Source organism: Triticum urartu, chromosome 5A (genome assembly GCF_056163025.1).
Source record: "Triticum urartu cultivar PI428250 chromosome 5A, HENAU_Tu73, whole genome shotgun sequence".
Taxonomy (NCBI): domain Eukaryota; kingdom Viridiplantae; phylum Streptophyta; class Magnoliopsida; order Poales; family Poaceae; genus Triticum; species Triticum urartu.
Window position 1 is genome coordinate 72,232,025 of NC_141877.1, and position 18,263 is coordinate 72,250,287.

Sequence of the window (18,263 nt, forward strand, 5' to 3'; positions counted from 1 at the left end):
TGTCAAAAATATGATGACAGGCTTAATATACATCACGCACGTGCGTTCTGTTCCTCACGTACGTACAAAAATAATTAAAAAGGGAATGCAACACGAGGACTTCCCAGGAGGTCACCCATCCTAGTACTACTCTCGCCCAAGCACGCTTAACTTCGGAGTTCTGATGGGATCCGATGCTTTAGTGCTGGTATGATCGCATCCGACATGTCACCCCCGGCTTCATCCCTTATGCTTCCCACTCCCACGTCCGCTGCAAAGACGGCTATACATTCTTACTACCATTACAACCGTCGCCTACTAATGGATAATGCCCTATACTACTTACTCTCTCGCTCAACTACGAAGACGAGTTTACCACTATTTCCACCCCTCCCTCTATACCGCAGCAACACGTATTTTACACCCCTTTCACAACGCGCTTTTCGCGCCCCAACTCTCCCTAGCCGCGTGACTAACGAGCTCCGAGCTAAAACATATCGCAAATGTCAAAAATATGATGACAGGCTTAATATACATCACGCACGTGCGTTCTGTTCCTCACGTACGTACAAAAATAATTAAAAAGGGAATGCAACACGAGGACTTCCCAGGAGGTCACCCATCCTAGTACTACTCTCGCCCAAGCACGCTTAACTTCGGAGTTCTGATGGGATCCGGTGCTTTAGTGCTGGTATGATCGCATCCGACATGTCACCCCCGGCTTCATCCCTTATGCTTCCCACTCCCACGTCCGCTGCAAAGACGGCTATGCATTCTTACTACCATTACAACCGTCGCCTACTAATGGATAATGCCCTATACTACTTACTCTCTCGCTCAACTACGAAGACGAGTTTACCACTATTTCCACCCCTCCCTCTATACCGCAGCAACACGTATTTTACACCCCTTTCACAACGCGCTTTTCGCGCCCCAACTCTCCCTAGCCGCGTGACTAACGAGCTCTGAGCTAAAACATATCGCAAATGTCAAAAATATGATGACAGGCTTAATATACATCACGCACGTGCGTTCTGTTCCTCACGTACGTACAAAAATAATTAAAAAGGGAATGCAACACGAGGACTTCCCAGGAGGTCACCCATCCTAGTACTACTCTCGCCCAAGCACGCTTAACTTCGGAGTTCTGATGGGATCCGGTGCTTTAGTGCTGGTATGATCGCATCCGACATGTCACCCCCGGCTTCATCCCTTATGCTTCCCACTCCCACGTCCGCTGCAAAGACGGCTATACATTCTTACTACCATTACAACCGTCGCCTACTAATGGATAATGCCCTATACTACTTACTCTCTCGCTCAACTACGAAGACGAGTTTACCACTATTTCCACCCCTCCCTCTATACCGCAGCAACACGTATTTTACACCCCTTTCACAACGCGCTTTTCGCGCCCCAACTCTCCCTAGCCGCGTGACTAACGAGCTCCGAGCTAAAACATATCGCAAATGTCAAAAATATGATGACAGGCTTAATATACATCACGCACGTGCGTTCTGTTCCTCACGTACGTACAAAAATAATTAAAAAGGGAATGCAACACGAGGACTTCCCAGGAGGTCACCCATCCTAGTACTACTCTCGCCCAAGCACGCTTAACTTCGGAGTTCTGATGGGATCCGGTGCTTTAGTGCTGGTATGATCGCATCCGACATGTCACCCCCGGCTTCATCCCTTATGCTTCCCACTCCCACGTCCGCTGCAAAGACGGCTATACATTCTTACTACCATTACAACCGTCGCCTACTAATGGATAATGCCCTATACTACTTACTCTCTCGCTCAACTACGAAGACGAGTTTACCACTATTTCCACCCCTCCCTCTATACCGCAGCAACACGTATTTTACACCCCTTTCACAACGCGCTTTTCGCGCCCCAACTCTCCCTAGCCGCGTGACTAACGAGCTCCGAGCTAAAACATATCGCAAATGTCAAAAATATGATGACAGGCTTAATATACATCACGCACGTGCGTTCTGTTCCTCACGTACGTACAAAAATAATTAAAAAGGGAATGCAACACGAGGACTTCCCAGGAGGTCACCCATCCTAGTACTACTCTCGCCCAAGCACGCTTAACTTCGGAGTTCTGATGGGATCCGGTGCTTTAGTGCTGGTATGATCGCATCCGACATGTCACCCCCGGCTTCATCCCTTATGCTTCCCACTCCCACGTCCGCTGCAAAGACGGCTATGCATTCTTACTACCATTACAACCGTCGCCTACTAATGGATAATGCCCTATACTACTTACTCTCTCGCTCAACTACGAAGACGAGTTTACCACTATTTCCACCCCTCCCTCTATACCGCAGCAACACGTATTTTACACCCCTTTCACAACGCGCTTTTCGCGCCCCAACTCTCCCTAGCCGCGTGACTAACGAGCTCCGAGCTAAAACATATCGCAAATGTCAAAAATATGATGACAGGCTTAATATACATCACGCACGTGCGTTCTGTTCCTCACGTACGTACAAAAATAATTAAAAAGGGAATGCAACACGAGGACTTCCCAGGAGGTCACCCATCCTAGTACTACTCTCGCCCAAGCACGCTTAACTTCGGAGTTCTGATGGGATCCGGTGCTTTAGTGCTGGTATGATCGCATCCGACATGTCACCCCCGGCTTCATCCCTTATGCTTCCCACTCCCACGTCCGCTGCAAAGACGGCTATACATTCTTACTACCATTACAACCGTCGCCTACTAATGGATAATGCCCTATACTACTTACTCTCTCGCTCAACTACGAAGACGAGTTTACCACTATTTCCACCCCTCCCTCTATACCGCAGCAACACGTATTTTACACCCCTTTCACAACGCGCTTTTCGCGCCCCAACTCTCCCTAGCCGCGTGACTAACGAGCTCCGAGCTAAAACATATCGCAAATGTCAAAAATATGATGACAGGCTTAATATACATCACGCACGTGCGTTCTGTTCCTCACGTACGTACAAAAATAATTAAAAAGGGAATGCAACACGAGGACTTCCCAGGAGGTCACCCATCCTAGTACTACTCTCGCCCAAGCACGCTTAACTTCGGAGTTCTGATGGGATCCGATGCTTTAGTGCTGGTATGATCGCATCCGACATGTCACCCCCGGCTTCATCCCTTATGCTTCCCACTCCCACGTCCGCTGCAAAGACGGCTATACATTCTTACTACCATTACAACCGTCGCCTACTAATGGATAATGCCCTATACTACTTACTCTCTCGCTCAACTACGAAGACGAGTTTACCACTATTTCCACCCCTCCCTCTATACCGCAGCAACACGTATTTTACACCCCTTTCACAACGCGCTTTTCGCGCCCCAACTCTCCCTAGCCGCGTGACTAACGAGCTCCGAGCTAAAACATATCGCAAATGTCAAAAATATGATGACAGGCTTAATATATATCACGCACGTGCGTTCTGTTCCTCACGTACGTACAAAAATAATTAAAAAGGGAATGCAACAAGAGGACTTCCCAGGAGGTCACCCATCCTAGTACTACTCTCGCCCAAGCACGCTTAACTTCGGAGTTCTGATGGGATCCGGTGCTTTAGTGCTGGTATGATCGCATCCGACATGTCACCCCCGGCTTCATCCCTTATGCTTCCCACTCCCACGTCCGCTGCAAAGACGGCTATACATTCTTACTACCATTACAACCGTCGCCTACTAATGGATAATGCCCTATACTACTTACTCTCTCGCTCAACTACGAAGACGAGTTTACCACTATTTCCACCCCTCCCTCTATACCGCAGCAACACGTATTTTACACCCCTTTCACAACGCGCTTTTCGCGCCCCAACTCTCCCTAGCCGCGTGACTAACGAGCTCCGAGCTAAAACATATCGCAAATGTCAAAAATATGATGACAGGCTTAATATACATCACGCACGTGCGTTCTGTTCCTCACGTACGTACAAAAATAATTAAAAAGGGAATGCAACACGAGGACTTCCCAGGAGGTCACCCATCCTAGTACTACTCTCGCCCAAGCACGCTTAACTTCGGAGTTCTGATGGGATCCGGTGCTTTAGTGCTGGTATGATCGCATCCGACATGTCACCCCCGGCTTCATCCCTTATGCTTCCCACTCCCACGTCCGCTGCAAAGACGGCTATGCATTCTTACTACCATTACAACCGTCGCCTACTAATGGATAATGCCCTATACTACTTACTCTCTCGCTCAACTACGAAGACGAGTTTACCACTATTTCCACCCCTCCCTCTATACCGCAGCAACACGTATTTTACACCCCTTTCACAACGCGCTTTTCGCGCCCCAACTCTCCCTAGCCGCGTGACTAACGAGCTCCGAGCTAAAACATATCGCAAATGTCAAAAATATGATGACAGGCTTAATATACATCACGCACGTGCGTTCTGTTCCTCACGTACGTACAAAAATAATTAAAAAGGGAATGCAACACGAGGACTTCCCAGGAGGTCACCCATCCTAGTACTACTCTCGCCCAAGCACGCTTAACTTCGGAGTTCTGATGGGATCCGGTGCTTTAGTGCTGGTATGATCGCATCCGACATGTCACCCCCGGCTTCATCCCTTATGCTTCCCACTCCCACGTCCGCTGCAAAGACGGCTATACATTCTTACTACCATTACAACCGTCGCCTACTAATGGATAATGCCCTATACTACTTACTCTCTCGCTCAACTACGAAGACGAGTTTACCACTATTTCCACCCCTCCCTCTATACCGCAGCAACACGTATTTTACACCCCTTTCACAACGCGCTTTTCGCGCCCCAACTCTCCCTAGCCGCGTGACTAACGAGCTCCGAGCTAAAACATATCGCAAATGTCAAAAATATGATGACAGGCTTAATATACATCACGCACGTGCGTTCTGTTCCTCACGTACGTACAAAAATAATTAAAAAGGGAATGCAACACGAGGACTTCCCAGGAGGTCACCCATCCTAGTACTACTCTCGCCCAAGCACGCTTAACTTCGGAGTTCTGATGGGATCCGATGCTTTAGTGCTGGTATGATCGCATCCGACATGTCACCCCCGGCTTCATCCCTTATGCTTCCCACTCCCACGTCCGCTGCAAAGACGGCTATACATTCTTACTACCATTACAACCGTCGCCTACTAATGGATAATGCCCTATACTACTTACTCTCTCGCTCAACTACGAAGACGAGTTTACCACTATTTCCACCCCTCCCTCTATACCGCAGCAACACGTATTTTACACCCCTTTCACAACGCGCTTTTCGCGCCCCAACTCTCCCTAGCCGCGTGACTAACGAGCTCCGAGCTAAAACATATCGCAAATGTCAAAAATATGATGACAGGCTTAATATATATCACGCACGTGCGTTCTGTTCCTCACGTACGTACAAAAATAATTAAAAAGGGAATGCAACAAGAGGACTTCCCAGGAGGTCACCCATCCTAGTACTACTCTCGCCCAAGCACGCTTAACTTCGGAGTTCTGATGGGATCCGGTGCTTTAGTGCTGGTATGATCGCATCCGACATGTCACCCCCGGCTTCATCCCTTATGCTTCCCACTCCCACGTCCGCTGCAAAGACGGCTATACATTCTTACTACCATTACAACCGTCGCCTACTAATGGATAATGCCCTATACTACTTACTCTCTCGCTCAACTACGAAGACGAGTTTACCACTATTTCCACCCCTCCCTCTATACCGCAGCAACACGTATTTTACACCCCTTTCACAACGCGCTTTTCGCGCCCCAACTCTCCCTAGCCGCGTGACTAACGAGCTCCGAGCTAAAACATATCGCAAATGTCAAAAATATGATGACAGGCTTAATATACATCACGCACGTGCGTTCTGTTCCTCACGTACGTACAAAAATAATTAAAAAGGGAATGCAACACGAGGACTTCCCAGGAGGTCACCCATCCTAGTACTACTCTCGCCCAAGCACGCTTAACTTCGGAGTTCTGATGGGATCCGGTGCTTTAGTGCTGGTATGATCGCATCCGACATGTCACCCCCGGCTTCATCCCTTATGCTTCCCACTCCCACGTCCGCTGCAAAGACGGCTATGCATTCTTACTACCATTACAACCGTCGCCTACTAATGGATAATGCCCTATACTACTTACTCTCTCGCTCAACTACGAAGACGAGTTTACCACTATTTCCACCCCTCCCTCTATACCGCAGCAACACGTATTTTACACCCCTTTCACAACGCGCTTTTCGCGCCCCAACTCTCCCTAGCCGCGTGACTAACGAGCTCCGAGCTAAAACATATCGCAAATGTCAAAAATATGATGACAGGCTTAATATACATCACGCACGTGCGTTCTGTTCCTCACGTACGTACAAAAATAATTAAAAAGGGAATGCAACACGAGGACTTCCCAGGAGGTCACCCATCCTAGTACTACTCTCGCCCAAGCACGCTTAACTTCGGAGTTCTGATGGGATCCGGTGCTTTAGTGCTGGTATGATCGCATCCGACATGTCACCCCCGGCTTCATCCCTTATGCTTCCCACTCCCACGTCCGCTGCAAAGACGGCTATACATTCTTACTACCATTACAACCGTCGCCTACTAATGGATAATGCCCTATACTACTTACTCTCTCGCTCAACTACGAAGACGAGTTTACCACTATTTCCACCCCTCCCTCTATACCGCAGCAACACGTATTTTACACCCCTTTCACAACGCGCTTTTCGCGCCCCAACTCTCCCTAGCCGCGTGACTAACGAGCTCCGAGCTAAAACATATCGCAAATGTCAAAAATATGATGACAGGCTTAATATACATCACGCACGTGCGTTCTGTTCCTCACGTACGTACAAAAATAATTAAAAAGGGAATGCAACACGAGGACTTCCCAGGAGGTCACCCATCCTAGTACTACTCTCGCCCAAGCACGCTTAACTTCGGAGTTCTGATGGGATCCGGTGCTTTAGTGCTGGTATGATCGCATCCGACATGTCACCCCCGGCTTCATCCCTTATGCTTCCCACTCCCACGTCCGCTGCAAAGACGGCTATACATTCTTACTACCATTACAACCGTCGCCTACTAATGGATAATGCCCTATACTACTTACTCTCTCGCTCAACTACGAAGACGAATTTACCACTATTTCCACCCCTCCCTCTATACCGCAGCAACACGTATTTTACACCCCTTTCACAACGCGCTTTTCGCGCCCCAACTCTCCCTAGCCGCGTGACTAACGAGCTCCGAGCTAAAACATATCGCAAATGTCAAAAATATGATGACAGGCTTAATATATATCACGCACGTGCGTTCTGTTCCTCACGTACGTACAAAAATAATTAAAAAGGGAATGCAACACGAGGACTTCCCAGGAGGTCACCCATCCTAGTACTACTCTCGCCCAAGCACGCTTAACTTCGGAGTTCTGATGGGATCCGGTGCTTTAGTGCTGGTATGATCGCATCCGACATGTCACCCCCGGCTTCATCCCTTATGCTTCCCACTCCCACGTCCGCTGCAAAGACGGCTATACATTCTTACTACCATTACAACCGTCGCCTACTAATGGATAATGCCCTATACTACTTACTCTCTCGCTCAACTACGAAGACGAGTTTACCACTATTTCCACCCCTCCCTCTATACCGCAGCAACACGTATTTTACACCCCTTTCACAACGCGCTTTTCGCGCCCCAACTCTCCCTAGCCGCGTGACTAACGAGCTCCGAGCTAAAACATATCGCAAATGTCAAAAATATGATGACAGGCTTAATATATATCACGCACGTGCGTTCTGTTCCTCACGTACGTACAAAAATAATTAAAAAGGGAATGCAACACGAGGACTTCCCAGGAGGTCACCCATCCTAGTACTACTCTCGCCCAAGCACGCTTAACTTCGGAGTTCTGATGGGATCCGGTGCTTTAGTGCTGGTATGATCGCATCCGACATGTCACCCCCGGCTTCATCCCTTATGCTTCCCACTCCCACGTCCGCTGCAAAGACGGCTATACATTCTTACTACCATTACAACCGTCGCCTACTAATGGATAATGCCCTATACTACTTACTCTCTCGCTCAACTACGAAGACGAGTTTACCACTATTTCCACCCCTCCCTCTATACCGCAGCAACACGTATTTTACACCCCTTTCACAACGCGCTTTTCGCGCCCCAACTCTCCCTAGCCGCGTGACTAACGAGCTCCGAGCTAAAACATATCGCAAATGTCAAAAATATGATGACAGGCTTAATATATATCACGCACGTGCGTTCTGTTCCTCACGTACGTACAAAAATAATTAAAAAGGGAATGCAACACGAGGACTTCCGAGGAGGTCACCCATCCTAGTACTACTCTCGCCCAAGCACGCTTAACTTCGGAGTTCTGATGGGATCCGGTGCTTTAGTGCTGGTATGATCGCATCCGACATGTCACCCCCGGCTTCATCCCTTATGCTTCCCACTCCCACGTCCGCTGCAAAGACGGCTATACATTCTTACTACCATTACAACCGTCGCCTACTAATGGATAATGCCCTATACTACTTACTCTCTCGCTCAACTACGAAGACGAGTTTACCACTATTTCCACCCCTCCCTCTATACCGCAGCAACACGTATTTTACACCCCTTTCACAACGCGCTTTTCGCGCCCCAACTCTCCCTAGCCGCGTGACTAACGAGCTCCAAGCTAAAACATATCGCAAATGTCAAAAATATGATGACAGGCTTAATATATATCACGCACGTGCGTTCTGTTCCTCACGTACGTACAAAAATAATTAAAAAGGGAATGCAACACGAGGACTTCCCAGGAGGTCACCCATCCTAGTACTACTCTCGCCCAAGCACGCTTAACTTCGGAGTTCTGATGGGATCCGGTGCTTTAGTGCTGGTATGATCGCATCCGACATGTCACCCCCGGCCTCATCCCTTATGCTTCCCACTCCCACGTCCGCTGCAAAGACGGCTATACATTCTTACTACCATTACAACCGTCGCCTACTAATGGATAATGCCCTATACTACTTACTCTCTCGCTCAACTACGAAGACGAGTTTACCACTATTTCCACCCCTCCCTCTATACCGCAGCAACACGTATTTTACACCCCTTTCACAACGCGCTTTTCGCGCCCCAACTCTCCCTAGCCGCGTGACTAACGAGCTCCGAGCTAAAACATATCGCAAATGTCAAAAATATGATGACAGGCTTAATATATATCACGCACGTGCGTTCTGTTCCTCACGTACGTACAAAAATAATTAAAAAGGGAATGCAACACGAGGACTTCCCAGGAGGTCACCCATCCTAGTACTACTCTCGCCCAAGCACGCTTAACTTCGGAGTTCTGATGGGATCCGGTGCTTTAGTGCTGGTATGATCGCATCCGACATGTCACCCCCGGCTTCATCCCTTATGCTTCCCACTCCCACGTCCGCTGCAAAGACGGCTATACATTCTTACTACCATTACAACCGTCGCCTACTAATGGATAATGCCCTATACTACTTACTCTCTCGCTCAACTACGAAGACGAGTTTACCACTATTTCCACCCCTCCCTCTATACCGCAGCAACACGTATTTTACACCCCTTTCACAACGCGCTTTTCGCGCCCCAACTCTCCCTAGCCGCGTGACTAACGAGCTCCGAGCTAAAACATATCGCAAATGTCAAAAATATGATGACAGGCTTAATATATATCACGCACGTGCGTTCTGTTCCTCACGTACGTACAAAAATAATTAAAAAGGGAATGCAACACGAGGACTTCCCAGGAGGTCACCCATCCTAGTACTACTCTCGCCCAAGCACGCTTAACTTCGGAGTTCTGATGGGATCCGGTGCTTTAGTGCTGGTATGATCGCATCCGACATGTCACCCCCGGCTTCATCCCTTATGCTTCCCACTCCCACGTCCGCTGCAAAGACGGCTATACATTCTTACTACCATTACAACCGTCGCCTACTAATGGATAATGCCCTATACTACTTACTCTCTCGCTCAACTACGAAGACGAGTTTACCACTATTTCCACCCCTCCCTCTATACCGCAGCAACGCGTATTTTACACCCCTTTCACAACGCGCTTTTCGCGCCCCAACTCTCCCTAGCCGCGTGACTAACGAGCTCCGAGCTAAAACATATCGCAAATGTCAAAAATATGATGACAGGCTTAATATATATCACGCACGTGCGTTCTGTTCCTCACGTACGTACAAAAATAATTAAAAAGGGAATGCAACACGAGGACTTCCCAGGAGGTCACCCATCCTAGTACTACTCTCGCCCAAGCACGCTTAACTTCGGAGTTCTGATGGGATCCGGTGCTTTAGTGCTGGTATGATCGCATCCGACATGTCACCCCCGGCCTCATCCCTTATGCTTCCCACTCCCACGTCCGCTGCAAAGACGGCTATACATTCTTACTACCATTACAACCGTCGCCTACTAATGGATAATGCCCTATACTACTTACTCTCTCGCTCAACTACGAAGACGAGTTTACCACTATTTCCACCCCTCCCTCTATACCGCAGCAACACGTATTTTACACCCCTTTCACAACGCGCTTTTCGCGCCCCAACTCTCCCTAGCCGCGTGACTAACGAGCTCCGAGCTAAAACATATCGCAAATGTCAAAAATATGATGACAGGCTTAATATATATCACGCACGTGCGTTCTGTTCCTCACGTACGTACAAAAATAATTAAAAAGGGAATGCAACACGAGGACTTCCCAGGAGGTCACCCATCCTAGTACTACTCTCGCCCAAGCACGCTTAACTTCGGAGTTCTGATGGGATCCGGTGCTTTAGTGCTGGTATGATCGCATCCGACATGTCACCCCCGGCTTCATCCCTTATGCTTCCCACTCCCACGTCCGCTGCAAAGACGGCTATACATTCTTACTACCATTACAACCGTCGCCTACTAATGGATAATGCCCTATACTACTTACTCTCTCGCTCAACTACGAAGACGAGTTTACCACTATTTCCACCCCTCCCTCTATACCGCAGCAACACGTATTTTACACCCCTTTCACAACGCGCTTTTCGCGCCCCAACTCTCCCTAGCCGCGTGACTAACGAGCTCCGAGCTAAAACATATCGCAAATGTCAAAAATATGATGACAGGCTTAATATATATCACGCACGTGCGTTCTGTTCCTCACGTACGTACAAAAATAATTAAAAAGGGAATGCAACACGAGGACTTCCGAGGAGGTCACCCATCCTAGTACTACTCTCGCCCAAGCACGCTTAACTTCGGAGTTCTGATGGGATCCGGTGCTTTAGTGCTGGTATGATCGCATCCGACATGTCACCCCCGGCTTCATCCCTTATGCTTCCCACTCCCACGTCCGCTGCAAAGACGGCTATACATTCTTACTACCATTACAACCGTCGCCTACTAATGGATAATGCCCTATACTACTTACTCTCTCGCTCAACTACGAAGACGAGTTTACCACTATTTCCACCCCTCCCTCTATACCGCAGCAACACGTATTTTACACCCCTTTCACAACGCGCTTTTCGCGCCCCAACTCTCCCTAGCCGCGTGACTAACGAGCTCCGAGCTAAAACATATCGCAAATGTCAAAAATATGATGACAGGCTTAATATATATCACGCACGTGCGTTCTGTTCCTCACGTACGTACAAAAATAATTAAAAAGGGAATGCAACACGAGGACTTCCCAGGAGGTCACCCATCCTAGTACTACTCTCGCCCAAGCACGCTTAACTTCGGAGTTCTGATGGGATCCGGTGCTTTAGTGCTGGTATGATCGCATCCGACATGTCACCCCCGGCTTCATCCCTTATGCTTCCCACTCCCACGTCCGCTGCAAAGACGGCTATACATTCTTACTACCATTACAACCGTCGCCTACTAATGGATAATGCCCTATACTACTTACTCTCTCGCTCAACTACGAAGACGAGTTTACCACTATTTCCACCCCTCCCTCTATACCGCAGCAACACGTATTTTACACCCCTTTCACAACGCGCTTTTCGCGCCCCAACTCTCCCTAGCCGCGTGACTAACGAGCTCCGAGCTAAAACATATCGCAAATGTCAAAAATATGATGACAGGCTTAATATATATCACGCACGTGCGTTCTGTTCCTCACGTACGTACAAAAATAATTAAAAAGGGAATGCAACACGAGGACTTCCCAGGAGGTCACCCATCCTAGTACTACTCTCGCCCAAGCACGCTTAACTTCGGAGTTCTGATGGGATCCGGTGCTTTAGTGCTGGTATGATCGCATCCGACATGTCACCCCCGGCTTCATCCCTTATGCTTCCCACTCCCACGTCCGCTGCAAAGACGGCTATACATTCTTACTACCATTACAACCGTCGCCTACTAATGGATAATGCCCTATACTACTTACTCTCTCGCTCAACTACGAAGACGAGTTTACCACTATTTCCACCCCTCCCTCTATACCGCAGCAACACGTATTTTACACCCCTTTCACAACGCGCTTTTCGCGCCCCAACTCTCCCTAGCCGCGTGACTAACGAGCTCCGAGCTAAAACATATCGCAAATGTCAAAAATATGATGACAGGCTTAATATATATCACGCACGTGCGTTCTGTTCCTCACGTACGTACAAAAATAATTAAAAAGGGAATGCAACACGAGGACTTCCCAGGAGGTCACCCATCCTAGTACTACTCTCGCCCAAGCACGCTTAACTTCGGAGTTCTGATGGGATCCGGTGCTTTAGTGCTGGTATGATCGCATCCGACATGTCACCCCCGGCTTCATCCCTTATGCTTCCCACTCCCACGTCCGCTGCAAAGACGGCTATACATTCTTACTACCATTACAACCGTCGCCTACTAATGGATAATGCCCTATACTACTTACTCTCTCGCTCAACTACGAAGACGAGTTTACCACTATTTCCACCCCTCCCTCTATACCGCAGCAACACGTATTTTACACCCCTTTCACAACGCGCTTTTCGCGCCCCAACTCTCCCTAGCCGCGTGACTAACGAGCTCCGAGCTAAAACATATCGCAAATGTCAAAAATATGATGACAGGCTTAATATATATCACGCACGTGCGTTCTGTTCCTCACGTACGTACAAAAATAATTAAAAAGGGAATGCAACACGAGGACTTCCCAGGAGGTCACCCATCCTAGTACTACTCTCGCCCAAGCACGCTTAACTTCGGAGTTCTGATGGGATCCGGTGCTTTAGTGCTGGTATGATCGCATCCGACATGTCACCCCCGGCTTCATCCCTTATGCTTCCCACTCCCACGTCCGCTGCAAAGACGGCTATACATTCTTACTACCATTACAACCGTCGCCTACTAATGGATAATGCCCTATACTACTTACTCTCTCGCTCAACTACGAAGACGAGTTTACCACTATTTCCACCCCTCCCTCTATACCGCAGCAACACGTATTTTACACCCCTTTCACAACGCGCTTTTCGCGCCCCAACTCTCCCTAGCCGCGTGACTAACGAGCTCCGAGCTAAAACATATCGCAAATGTCAAAAATATGATGACAGGCTTAATATATATCACGCACGTGCGTTCTGTTCCTCACGTACGTACAAAAATAATTAAAAAGGGAATGCAACACGAGGACTTCCCAGGAGGTCACCCATCCTAGTACTACTCTCGCCCAAGCACGCTTAACTTCGGAGTTCTGATGGGATCCGGTGCTTTAGTGCTGGTATGATCGCATCCGACATGTCACCCCCGGCTTCATCCCTTATGCTTCCCACTCCCACGTCCGCTGCAAAGACGGCTATACATTCTTACTACCATTACAACCGTCGCCTACTAATGGATAATGCCCTATACTACTTACTCTCTCGCTCAACTACGAAGACGAGTTTACCACTATTTCCACCCCTCCCTCTATACCGCAGCAACACGTATTTTACACCCCTTTCACAACGCGCTTTTCGCGCCCCAACTCTCCCTAGCCGCGTGACTAACGAGCTCCGAGCTAAAACATATCGCAAATGTCAAAAATATGATGACAGGCTTAATATATATCACGCACGTGCGTTCTGTTCCTCACGTACGTACAAAAATAATTAAAAAGGGAATGCAACACGAGGACTTCCCAGGAGGTCACCCATCCTAGTACTACTCTCGCCCAAGCACACTTAACTTCGGAGTTCTGATGGGATCCGGTGCTTTAGTGCTGGTATGATCGCATCCGACATGTCACCCCCGGCTTCATCCCTTATGCTTCCCACTCCCACGTCCGCTGCAAAGACGGCTATACATTCTTACTACCATTACAACCGTCGCCTACTAATGGATAATGCCCTATACTACTTACTCTCTCGCTCAACTACGAAGACGAGTTTACCACTATTTCCACCCCTCCCTCTATACCGCAGCAACACGTATTTTACACCCCTTTCACAACGCGCTTTTCGCGCCCCAACTCTCCCTAGCCGCGTGACTAACGAGCTCCGAGCTAAAACATATCGCAAATGTCAAAAATATGATGACAGGCTTAATATATATCACGCACGTGCGTTCTGTTCCTCACGTACGTACAAAAATAATTAAAAAGGGAATGCAACACGAGGACTTCCCAGGAGGTCACCCATCCTAGTACTACTCTCGCCCAAGCACGCTTAACTTCGGAGTTCTGATGGGATCCGGTGCTTTAGTGCTGGTATGATCGCATCCGACATGTCACCCCCGGCTTCATCCCTTATGCTTCCCACTCCCACGTCCGCTGCAAAGACGGCTATACATTCTTACTACCATTACAACCGTCGCCTACTAATGGATAATGCCCTATACTACTTACTCTCTCGCTCAACTACGAAGACGAGTTTACCACTATTTCCACCCCTCCCTCTATACCGCAGCAACACGTATTTTACACCCCTTTCACAACGCGCTTTTCGCGCCCCAACTCTCCCTAGCCGCGTGACTAACGAGCTCCGAGCTAAAACATATCGCAAATGTCAAAAATATGATGACAGGCTTAATATATATCACGCACGTGCGTTCTGTTCCTCACGTACGTACAAAAATAATTAAAAAGGGAATGCAACACGAGGACTTCCCAGGAGGTCACCCATCCTAGTACTACTCTCGCCCAAGCACGCTTAACTTCGGAGTTCTGATGGGATCCGGTGCTTTAGTGCTGGTATGATCGCATCCGACATGTCACCCCCGGCTTCATCCCTTATGCTTCCCACTCCCACGTCCGCTGCAAAGACGGCTATACATTCTTACTACCATTACAACCGTCGCCTACTAATGGATAATGCCCTATACTACTTACTCTCTCGCTCAACTACGAAGACGAGTTTACCACTATTTCCACCCCTCCCTCTATACCGCAGCAACGCGTATTTTACACCCCTTTCACAACGCGCTTTTCGCGCCCCAACTCTCCCTAGCCGCGTGACTAACGAGCTCCGAGCTAAAACATATCGCAAATGTCAAAAATATGATGACAGGCTTAATATATATCACGCACGTGCGTTCTGTTCCTCACGTACGTACAAAAATAATTAAAAAGGGAATGCAACACGAGGACTTCCCAGGAGGTCACCCATCCTAGTACTACTCTCGCCCAAGCACGCTTAACTTCGGAGTTCTGATGGGATCCGGTGCTTTAGTGCTGGTATGATCGCATCCGACATGTCACCCCCGGCTTCATCCCTTATGCTTCCCACTCCCACGTCCGCTGCAAAGACGGCTATACATTCTTACTACCATTACAACCGTCGCCTACTAATGGATAATGCCCTATACTACTTACTCTCTCGCTCAACTACGAAGACAAGTTTACCACTATTTCCACCCCTCCCTCTATACCGCAGCAACACGTATTTTACACCCCTTTCACAACGCGCTTTTCGCGCCCCAACTCTCCCTAGCCGCGTGACTAACGAGCTCCGAGCTAAAACATATCGCAAATGTCAAAAATATGATGACAGGCTTAATATATATCACGCACGTGCGTTCTGTTCCTCACGTACGTACAAAAATAATTAAAAAGGGAATGCAACACGAGGACTTCCCAGGAGGTCACCCATCCTAGTACTACTCTCGCCCAAGCACGCTTAACTTCGGAGTTCTGATGGGATCCGGTGCTTTAGTGCTGGTATGATCGCATCCGACATGTCACCCCCGGCTTCATCCCTTATGCTTCCCACTCCCACGTCCGCTGCAAAGACGGCTATACATTCTTACTACCATTACAACCGTCGCCTACTAATGGATAATGCCCTATACTACTTACTCTCTCGCTCAACTACGAAGACGAGTTTACCACTATTTCCACCCCTCCCTCTATACCGCAGCAACACGTATTTTACACCCCTTTCACAACGCGCTTTTCGCGCCCCAACTCTCCCTAGCCGCGTGACTAACGAGCTCCGAGCTAAAACATATCGCAAATGTCAAAAATATGATGACAGGCTTAATATATATCACGCACGTGCGTTCTGTTCCTCACGTACGTACAAAAATAATTAAAAAGGGAATGCAACACGAGGACTTCCCAGGAGGTCACCCATCCTAGTACTACTCTCGCCCAAGCACGCTTAACTTCAGAGTTCTGATGGGATCCGGTGCTTTAGTGCTGGTATGATCGCATCCGACATGTCACCCCCGGCTTCATCCCTTATGCTTCCCACTCCCACGTCCGCTGCAAAGACGGCTATACATTCTTACTACCATTACAACCGTCGCCTACTAATGGATAATGCCCTATACTACTTACTCTCTCGCTCAACTACGAAGACGAGTTTACCACTATTTCCACCCCTCCCTCTATACCGCAGCAACGCGTATTTTAAACCCCTTTCACAACGCGCTTTTCGCGCCCCAACTCTCCCTAGCCGCGTGACTAACGAGCTCCGAGCTAAAACATATCGCAAATGTCAAAAATATGATGACAGGCTTAATATATATCACGCACGTGTGTTCTGTTCCTCACGTACGTACAAAAATAATTAAAAAGGGAATGCAACACGAGGACTTCCCAGGAGGTCACCCATCCTAGTACTACTCTCGCCCAAGCACGCTTAACTTCGGAGTTCTGATGGGATCCGGTGCTTTAGTGCTGGTATGATCGCATCCGACATGTCACCCCCGGCTTCATCCCTTATGCTTCCCACTCCCACGTCCGCTGCAAAGACGGCTATACATTCTTACTACCATTACAACCGTCGCCTACTAATGGATAATGCCCTATACTACTTACTCTCTCGCTCAACTACGAAGACGAGTTTACCACTATTTCCACCCCTCCCTCTATACCGCAGCAACACGTATTTTACACCCCTTTCACAACGCGCTTTTCGCGCCCCAACTCTCCCTAGCGGCGTGACTAACGAGCTCCGAGCTAAAACATATCGCAAATGTCAAAAATATGATGACAGGCTTAATATATATCACGCACGTGCGTTCTGTTCCTCACGTACGTACAAAAATAATTAAAAAGGGAATGCAACACGAGGACTTCCCAGGAGGTCACCCATCCTAGTACTACTCTCGCCCAAGCACGCTTAACTTCGGAGTTCTGATGGGATCCGGTGCTTTAGTGCTGGTATGATCGCATCCGACATGTCACCCCCGGCTTCATCCCTTATGCTTCCCACTCCCACGTCCGCTGCAAAGACGGCTATACATTCTTACTACCATTACAACCGTCGCCTACTAATGGATAATGCCCTATACTACTTACTCTCTCGCTCAACTACGAAGACGAGTTTACCACTATTTCCACCCCTCCCTCTATACCGCAGCAACACGTATTTTACACCCCTTTCACAACGCGCTTTCGCGCCCCAACTCTCCCTAGCCGCGTGACTAACGAGCTCCGAGCTAAAACATATCGCAAATGTCAAAAATATGATGACAGGCTTAATATATATCACGCACGTGCGTTCTGTTCCTCACGTACGTACAAAAATAATTAAAAAGGGAATGCAACACGAGGACTTCCCAGGAGGTCACCCATCCTAGTACTACTCTCGCCCAAGCACGCTTAACTTCGGAGTTCTGATGGGATCCGGTGCTTTAGTGCTGGTATGATCGCATCCGACATGTCACCCCCGGCTTCATCCCTTATGCTTCCCACTCCCACGTCCGCTGCAAAGACGGCTATACATTCTTACTACCATTACAACCGTCGCCTACTAATGGATAATGCCCTATACTACTTACTCTCTCGCTCAACTACGAAGACGAGTTTACCACTATTTCCACCCCTCCCTCTATACCGCAGCAACACG

General features: G+C 48.5%; 38 non-coding genes across 38 annotated transcripts; all 38 read right to left on the minus strand.

The window, feature by feature from the left end:
* Positions 1–82: 82 nt before the first annotated feature.
* LOC147969758 (5S ribosomal RNA) lies at positions 83–201 on the minus strand. Its single transcript, XR_015606130.1, has one exon. It is a non-coding gene; the product is annotated as a 5S ribosomal RNA (ribosomal RNA).
* Positions 202–565: 364 nt separating this feature from the next.
* LOC147969759 (5S ribosomal RNA) lies at positions 566–684 on the minus strand. Its single transcript, XR_015605234.1, has one exon. It is a non-coding gene; the product is annotated as a 5S ribosomal RNA (ribosomal RNA).
* Positions 685–1,048: 364 nt separating this feature from the next.
* Positions 1,049–1,167, minus strand: LOC147969760 (5S ribosomal RNA). The gene has a single exon (XR_015605235.1). It is a non-coding gene; the product is annotated as a 5S ribosomal RNA (ribosomal RNA).
* A 364-nt stretch (positions 1,168–1,531) lies between these two features.
* On the minus strand, positions 1,532–1,650 carry LOC147969761 (5S ribosomal RNA). Its single transcript, XR_015605236.1, has one exon. It is a non-coding gene; the product is annotated as a 5S ribosomal RNA (ribosomal RNA).
* Positions 1,651–2,014: 364 nt separating this feature from the next.
* LOC147969762 (5S ribosomal RNA) lies at positions 2,015–2,133 on the minus strand. Its single transcript, XR_015605237.1, has one exon. It is a non-coding gene; the product is annotated as a 5S ribosomal RNA (ribosomal RNA).
* Positions 2,134–2,497: 364 nt separating this feature from the next.
* On the minus strand, positions 2,498–2,616 carry LOC147969763 (5S ribosomal RNA). The gene has a single exon (XR_015605238.1). It is a non-coding gene; the product is annotated as a 5S ribosomal RNA (ribosomal RNA).
* A 364-nt stretch (positions 2,617–2,980) lies between these two features.
* LOC147969764 (5S ribosomal RNA) lies at positions 2,981–3,099 on the minus strand. The gene has a single exon (XR_015606132.1). It is a non-coding gene; the product is annotated as a 5S ribosomal RNA (ribosomal RNA).
* A 364-nt stretch (positions 3,100–3,463) lies between these two features.
* Positions 3,464–3,582, minus strand: LOC147969765 (5S ribosomal RNA). Its single transcript, XR_015606395.1, has one exon. It is a non-coding gene; the product is annotated as a 5S ribosomal RNA (ribosomal RNA).
* Positions 3,583–3,946: 364 nt separating this feature from the next.
* On the minus strand, positions 3,947–4,065 carry LOC147969766 (5S ribosomal RNA). Its single transcript, XR_015605239.1, has one exon. It is a non-coding gene; the product is annotated as a 5S ribosomal RNA (ribosomal RNA).
* A 364-nt stretch (positions 4,066–4,429) lies between these two features.
* Positions 4,430–4,548, minus strand: LOC147969767 (5S ribosomal RNA). The gene has a single exon (XR_015605240.1). It is a non-coding gene; the product is annotated as a 5S ribosomal RNA (ribosomal RNA).
* Positions 4,549–4,912: 364 nt separating this feature from the next.
* Positions 4,913–5,031, minus strand: LOC147969768 (5S ribosomal RNA). Its single transcript, XR_015606133.1, has one exon. It is a non-coding gene; the product is annotated as a 5S ribosomal RNA (ribosomal RNA).
* A 364-nt stretch (positions 5,032–5,395) lies between these two features.
* Positions 5,396–5,514, minus strand: LOC147969769 (5S ribosomal RNA). Its single transcript, XR_015606396.1, has one exon. It is a non-coding gene; the product is annotated as a 5S ribosomal RNA (ribosomal RNA).
* Positions 5,515–5,878: 364 nt separating this feature from the next.
* On the minus strand, positions 5,879–5,997 carry LOC147969770 (5S ribosomal RNA). Its single transcript, XR_015605241.1, has one exon. It is a non-coding gene; the product is annotated as a 5S ribosomal RNA (ribosomal RNA).
* A 364-nt stretch (positions 5,998–6,361) lies between these two features.
* On the minus strand, positions 6,362–6,480 carry LOC147969771 (5S ribosomal RNA). Its single transcript, XR_015605244.1, has one exon. It is a non-coding gene; the product is annotated as a 5S ribosomal RNA (ribosomal RNA).
* Positions 6,481–6,844: 364 nt separating this feature from the next.
* LOC147969772 (5S ribosomal RNA) lies at positions 6,845–6,963 on the minus strand. Its single transcript, XR_015605245.1, has one exon. It is a non-coding gene; the product is annotated as a 5S ribosomal RNA (ribosomal RNA).
* A 364-nt stretch (positions 6,964–7,327) lies between these two features.
* Positions 7,328–7,446, minus strand: LOC147969773 (5S ribosomal RNA). The gene has a single exon (XR_015605246.1). It is a non-coding gene; the product is annotated as a 5S ribosomal RNA (ribosomal RNA).
* Positions 7,447–7,810: 364 nt separating this feature from the next.
* LOC147969774 (5S ribosomal RNA) lies at positions 7,811–7,929 on the minus strand. Its single transcript, XR_015605247.1, has one exon. It is a non-coding gene; the product is annotated as a 5S ribosomal RNA (ribosomal RNA).
* Positions 7,930–8,293: 364 nt separating this feature from the next.
* Positions 8,294–8,412, minus strand: LOC147969775 (5S ribosomal RNA). Its single transcript, XR_015606239.1, has one exon. It is a non-coding gene; the product is annotated as a 5S ribosomal RNA (ribosomal RNA).
* A 364-nt stretch (positions 8,413–8,776) lies between these two features.
* On the minus strand, positions 8,777–8,895 carry LOC147969776 (5S ribosomal RNA). Its single transcript, XR_015605248.1, has one exon. It is a non-coding gene; the product is annotated as a 5S ribosomal RNA (ribosomal RNA).
* Positions 8,896–9,259: 364 nt separating this feature from the next.
* On the minus strand, positions 9,260–9,378 carry LOC147969777 (5S ribosomal RNA). The gene has a single exon (XR_015605249.1). It is a non-coding gene; the product is annotated as a 5S ribosomal RNA (ribosomal RNA).
* Positions 9,379–9,742: 364 nt separating this feature from the next.
* LOC147969778 (5S ribosomal RNA) lies at positions 9,743–9,861 on the minus strand. Its single transcript, XR_015605250.1, has one exon. It is a non-coding gene; the product is annotated as a 5S ribosomal RNA (ribosomal RNA).
* Positions 9,862–10,225: 364 nt separating this feature from the next.
* On the minus strand, positions 10,226–10,344 carry LOC147969779 (5S ribosomal RNA). Its single transcript, XR_015605251.1, has one exon. It is a non-coding gene; the product is annotated as a 5S ribosomal RNA (ribosomal RNA).
* A 364-nt stretch (positions 10,345–10,708) lies between these two features.
* LOC147969780 (5S ribosomal RNA) lies at positions 10,709–10,827 on the minus strand. Its single transcript, XR_015605252.1, has one exon. It is a non-coding gene; the product is annotated as a 5S ribosomal RNA (ribosomal RNA).
* A 364-nt stretch (positions 10,828–11,191) lies between these two features.
* On the minus strand, positions 11,192–11,310 carry LOC147969781 (5S ribosomal RNA). The gene has a single exon (XR_015606240.1). It is a non-coding gene; the product is annotated as a 5S ribosomal RNA (ribosomal RNA).
* A 364-nt stretch (positions 11,311–11,674) lies between these two features.
* On the minus strand, positions 11,675–11,793 carry LOC147969782 (5S ribosomal RNA). Its single transcript, XR_015605253.1, has one exon. It is a non-coding gene; the product is annotated as a 5S ribosomal RNA (ribosomal RNA).
* A 364-nt stretch (positions 11,794–12,157) lies between these two features.
* On the minus strand, positions 12,158–12,276 carry LOC147969783 (5S ribosomal RNA). The gene has a single exon (XR_015605254.1). It is a non-coding gene; the product is annotated as a 5S ribosomal RNA (ribosomal RNA).
* Positions 12,277–12,640: 364 nt separating this feature from the next.
* LOC147969784 (5S ribosomal RNA) lies at positions 12,641–12,759 on the minus strand. The gene has a single exon (XR_015605255.1). It is a non-coding gene; the product is annotated as a 5S ribosomal RNA (ribosomal RNA).
* Positions 12,760–13,123: 364 nt separating this feature from the next.
* LOC147969785 (5S ribosomal RNA) lies at positions 13,124–13,242 on the minus strand. The gene has a single exon (XR_015605256.1). It is a non-coding gene; the product is annotated as a 5S ribosomal RNA (ribosomal RNA).
* A 364-nt stretch (positions 13,243–13,606) lies between these two features.
* Positions 13,607–13,725, minus strand: LOC147969786 (5S ribosomal RNA). The gene has a single exon (XR_015605257.1). It is a non-coding gene; the product is annotated as a 5S ribosomal RNA (ribosomal RNA).
* A 364-nt stretch (positions 13,726–14,089) lies between these two features.
* Positions 14,090–14,208, minus strand: LOC147969787 (5S ribosomal RNA). The gene has a single exon (XR_015605812.1). It is a non-coding gene; the product is annotated as a 5S ribosomal RNA (ribosomal RNA).
* Positions 14,209–14,572: 364 nt separating this feature from the next.
* Positions 14,573–14,691, minus strand: LOC147969788 (5S ribosomal RNA). Its single transcript, XR_015605258.1, has one exon. It is a non-coding gene; the product is annotated as a 5S ribosomal RNA (ribosomal RNA).
* Positions 14,692–15,055: 364 nt separating this feature from the next.
* LOC147969789 (5S ribosomal RNA) lies at positions 15,056–15,174 on the minus strand. The gene has a single exon (XR_015605259.1). It is a non-coding gene; the product is annotated as a 5S ribosomal RNA (ribosomal RNA).
* Positions 15,175–15,538: 364 nt separating this feature from the next.
* Positions 15,539–15,657, minus strand: LOC147969790 (5S ribosomal RNA). Its single transcript, XR_015605260.1, has one exon. It is a non-coding gene; the product is annotated as a 5S ribosomal RNA (ribosomal RNA).
* Positions 15,658–16,021: 364 nt separating this feature from the next.
* LOC147969791 (5S ribosomal RNA) lies at positions 16,022–16,140 on the minus strand. The gene has a single exon (XR_015605261.1). It is a non-coding gene; the product is annotated as a 5S ribosomal RNA (ribosomal RNA).
* Positions 16,141–16,504: 364 nt separating this feature from the next.
* Positions 16,505–16,623, minus strand: LOC147969792 (5S ribosomal RNA). The gene has a single exon (XR_015605943.1). It is a non-coding gene; the product is annotated as a 5S ribosomal RNA (ribosomal RNA).
* Positions 16,624–16,987: 364 nt separating this feature from the next.
* On the minus strand, positions 16,988–17,106 carry LOC147969793 (5S ribosomal RNA). Its single transcript, XR_015605262.1, has one exon. It is a non-coding gene; the product is annotated as a 5S ribosomal RNA (ribosomal RNA).
* A 364-nt stretch (positions 17,107–17,470) lies between these two features.
* LOC147969794 (5S ribosomal RNA) lies at positions 17,471–17,589 on the minus strand. The gene has a single exon (XR_015605263.1). It is a non-coding gene; the product is annotated as a 5S ribosomal RNA (ribosomal RNA).
* Positions 17,590–17,952: 363 nt separating this feature from the next.
* Positions 17,953–18,071, minus strand: LOC147969795 (5S ribosomal RNA). Its single transcript, XR_015605264.1, has one exon. It is a non-coding gene; the product is annotated as a 5S ribosomal RNA (ribosomal RNA).
* Between the last annotated feature and the right edge of the window lie 192 nt (positions 18,072–18,263).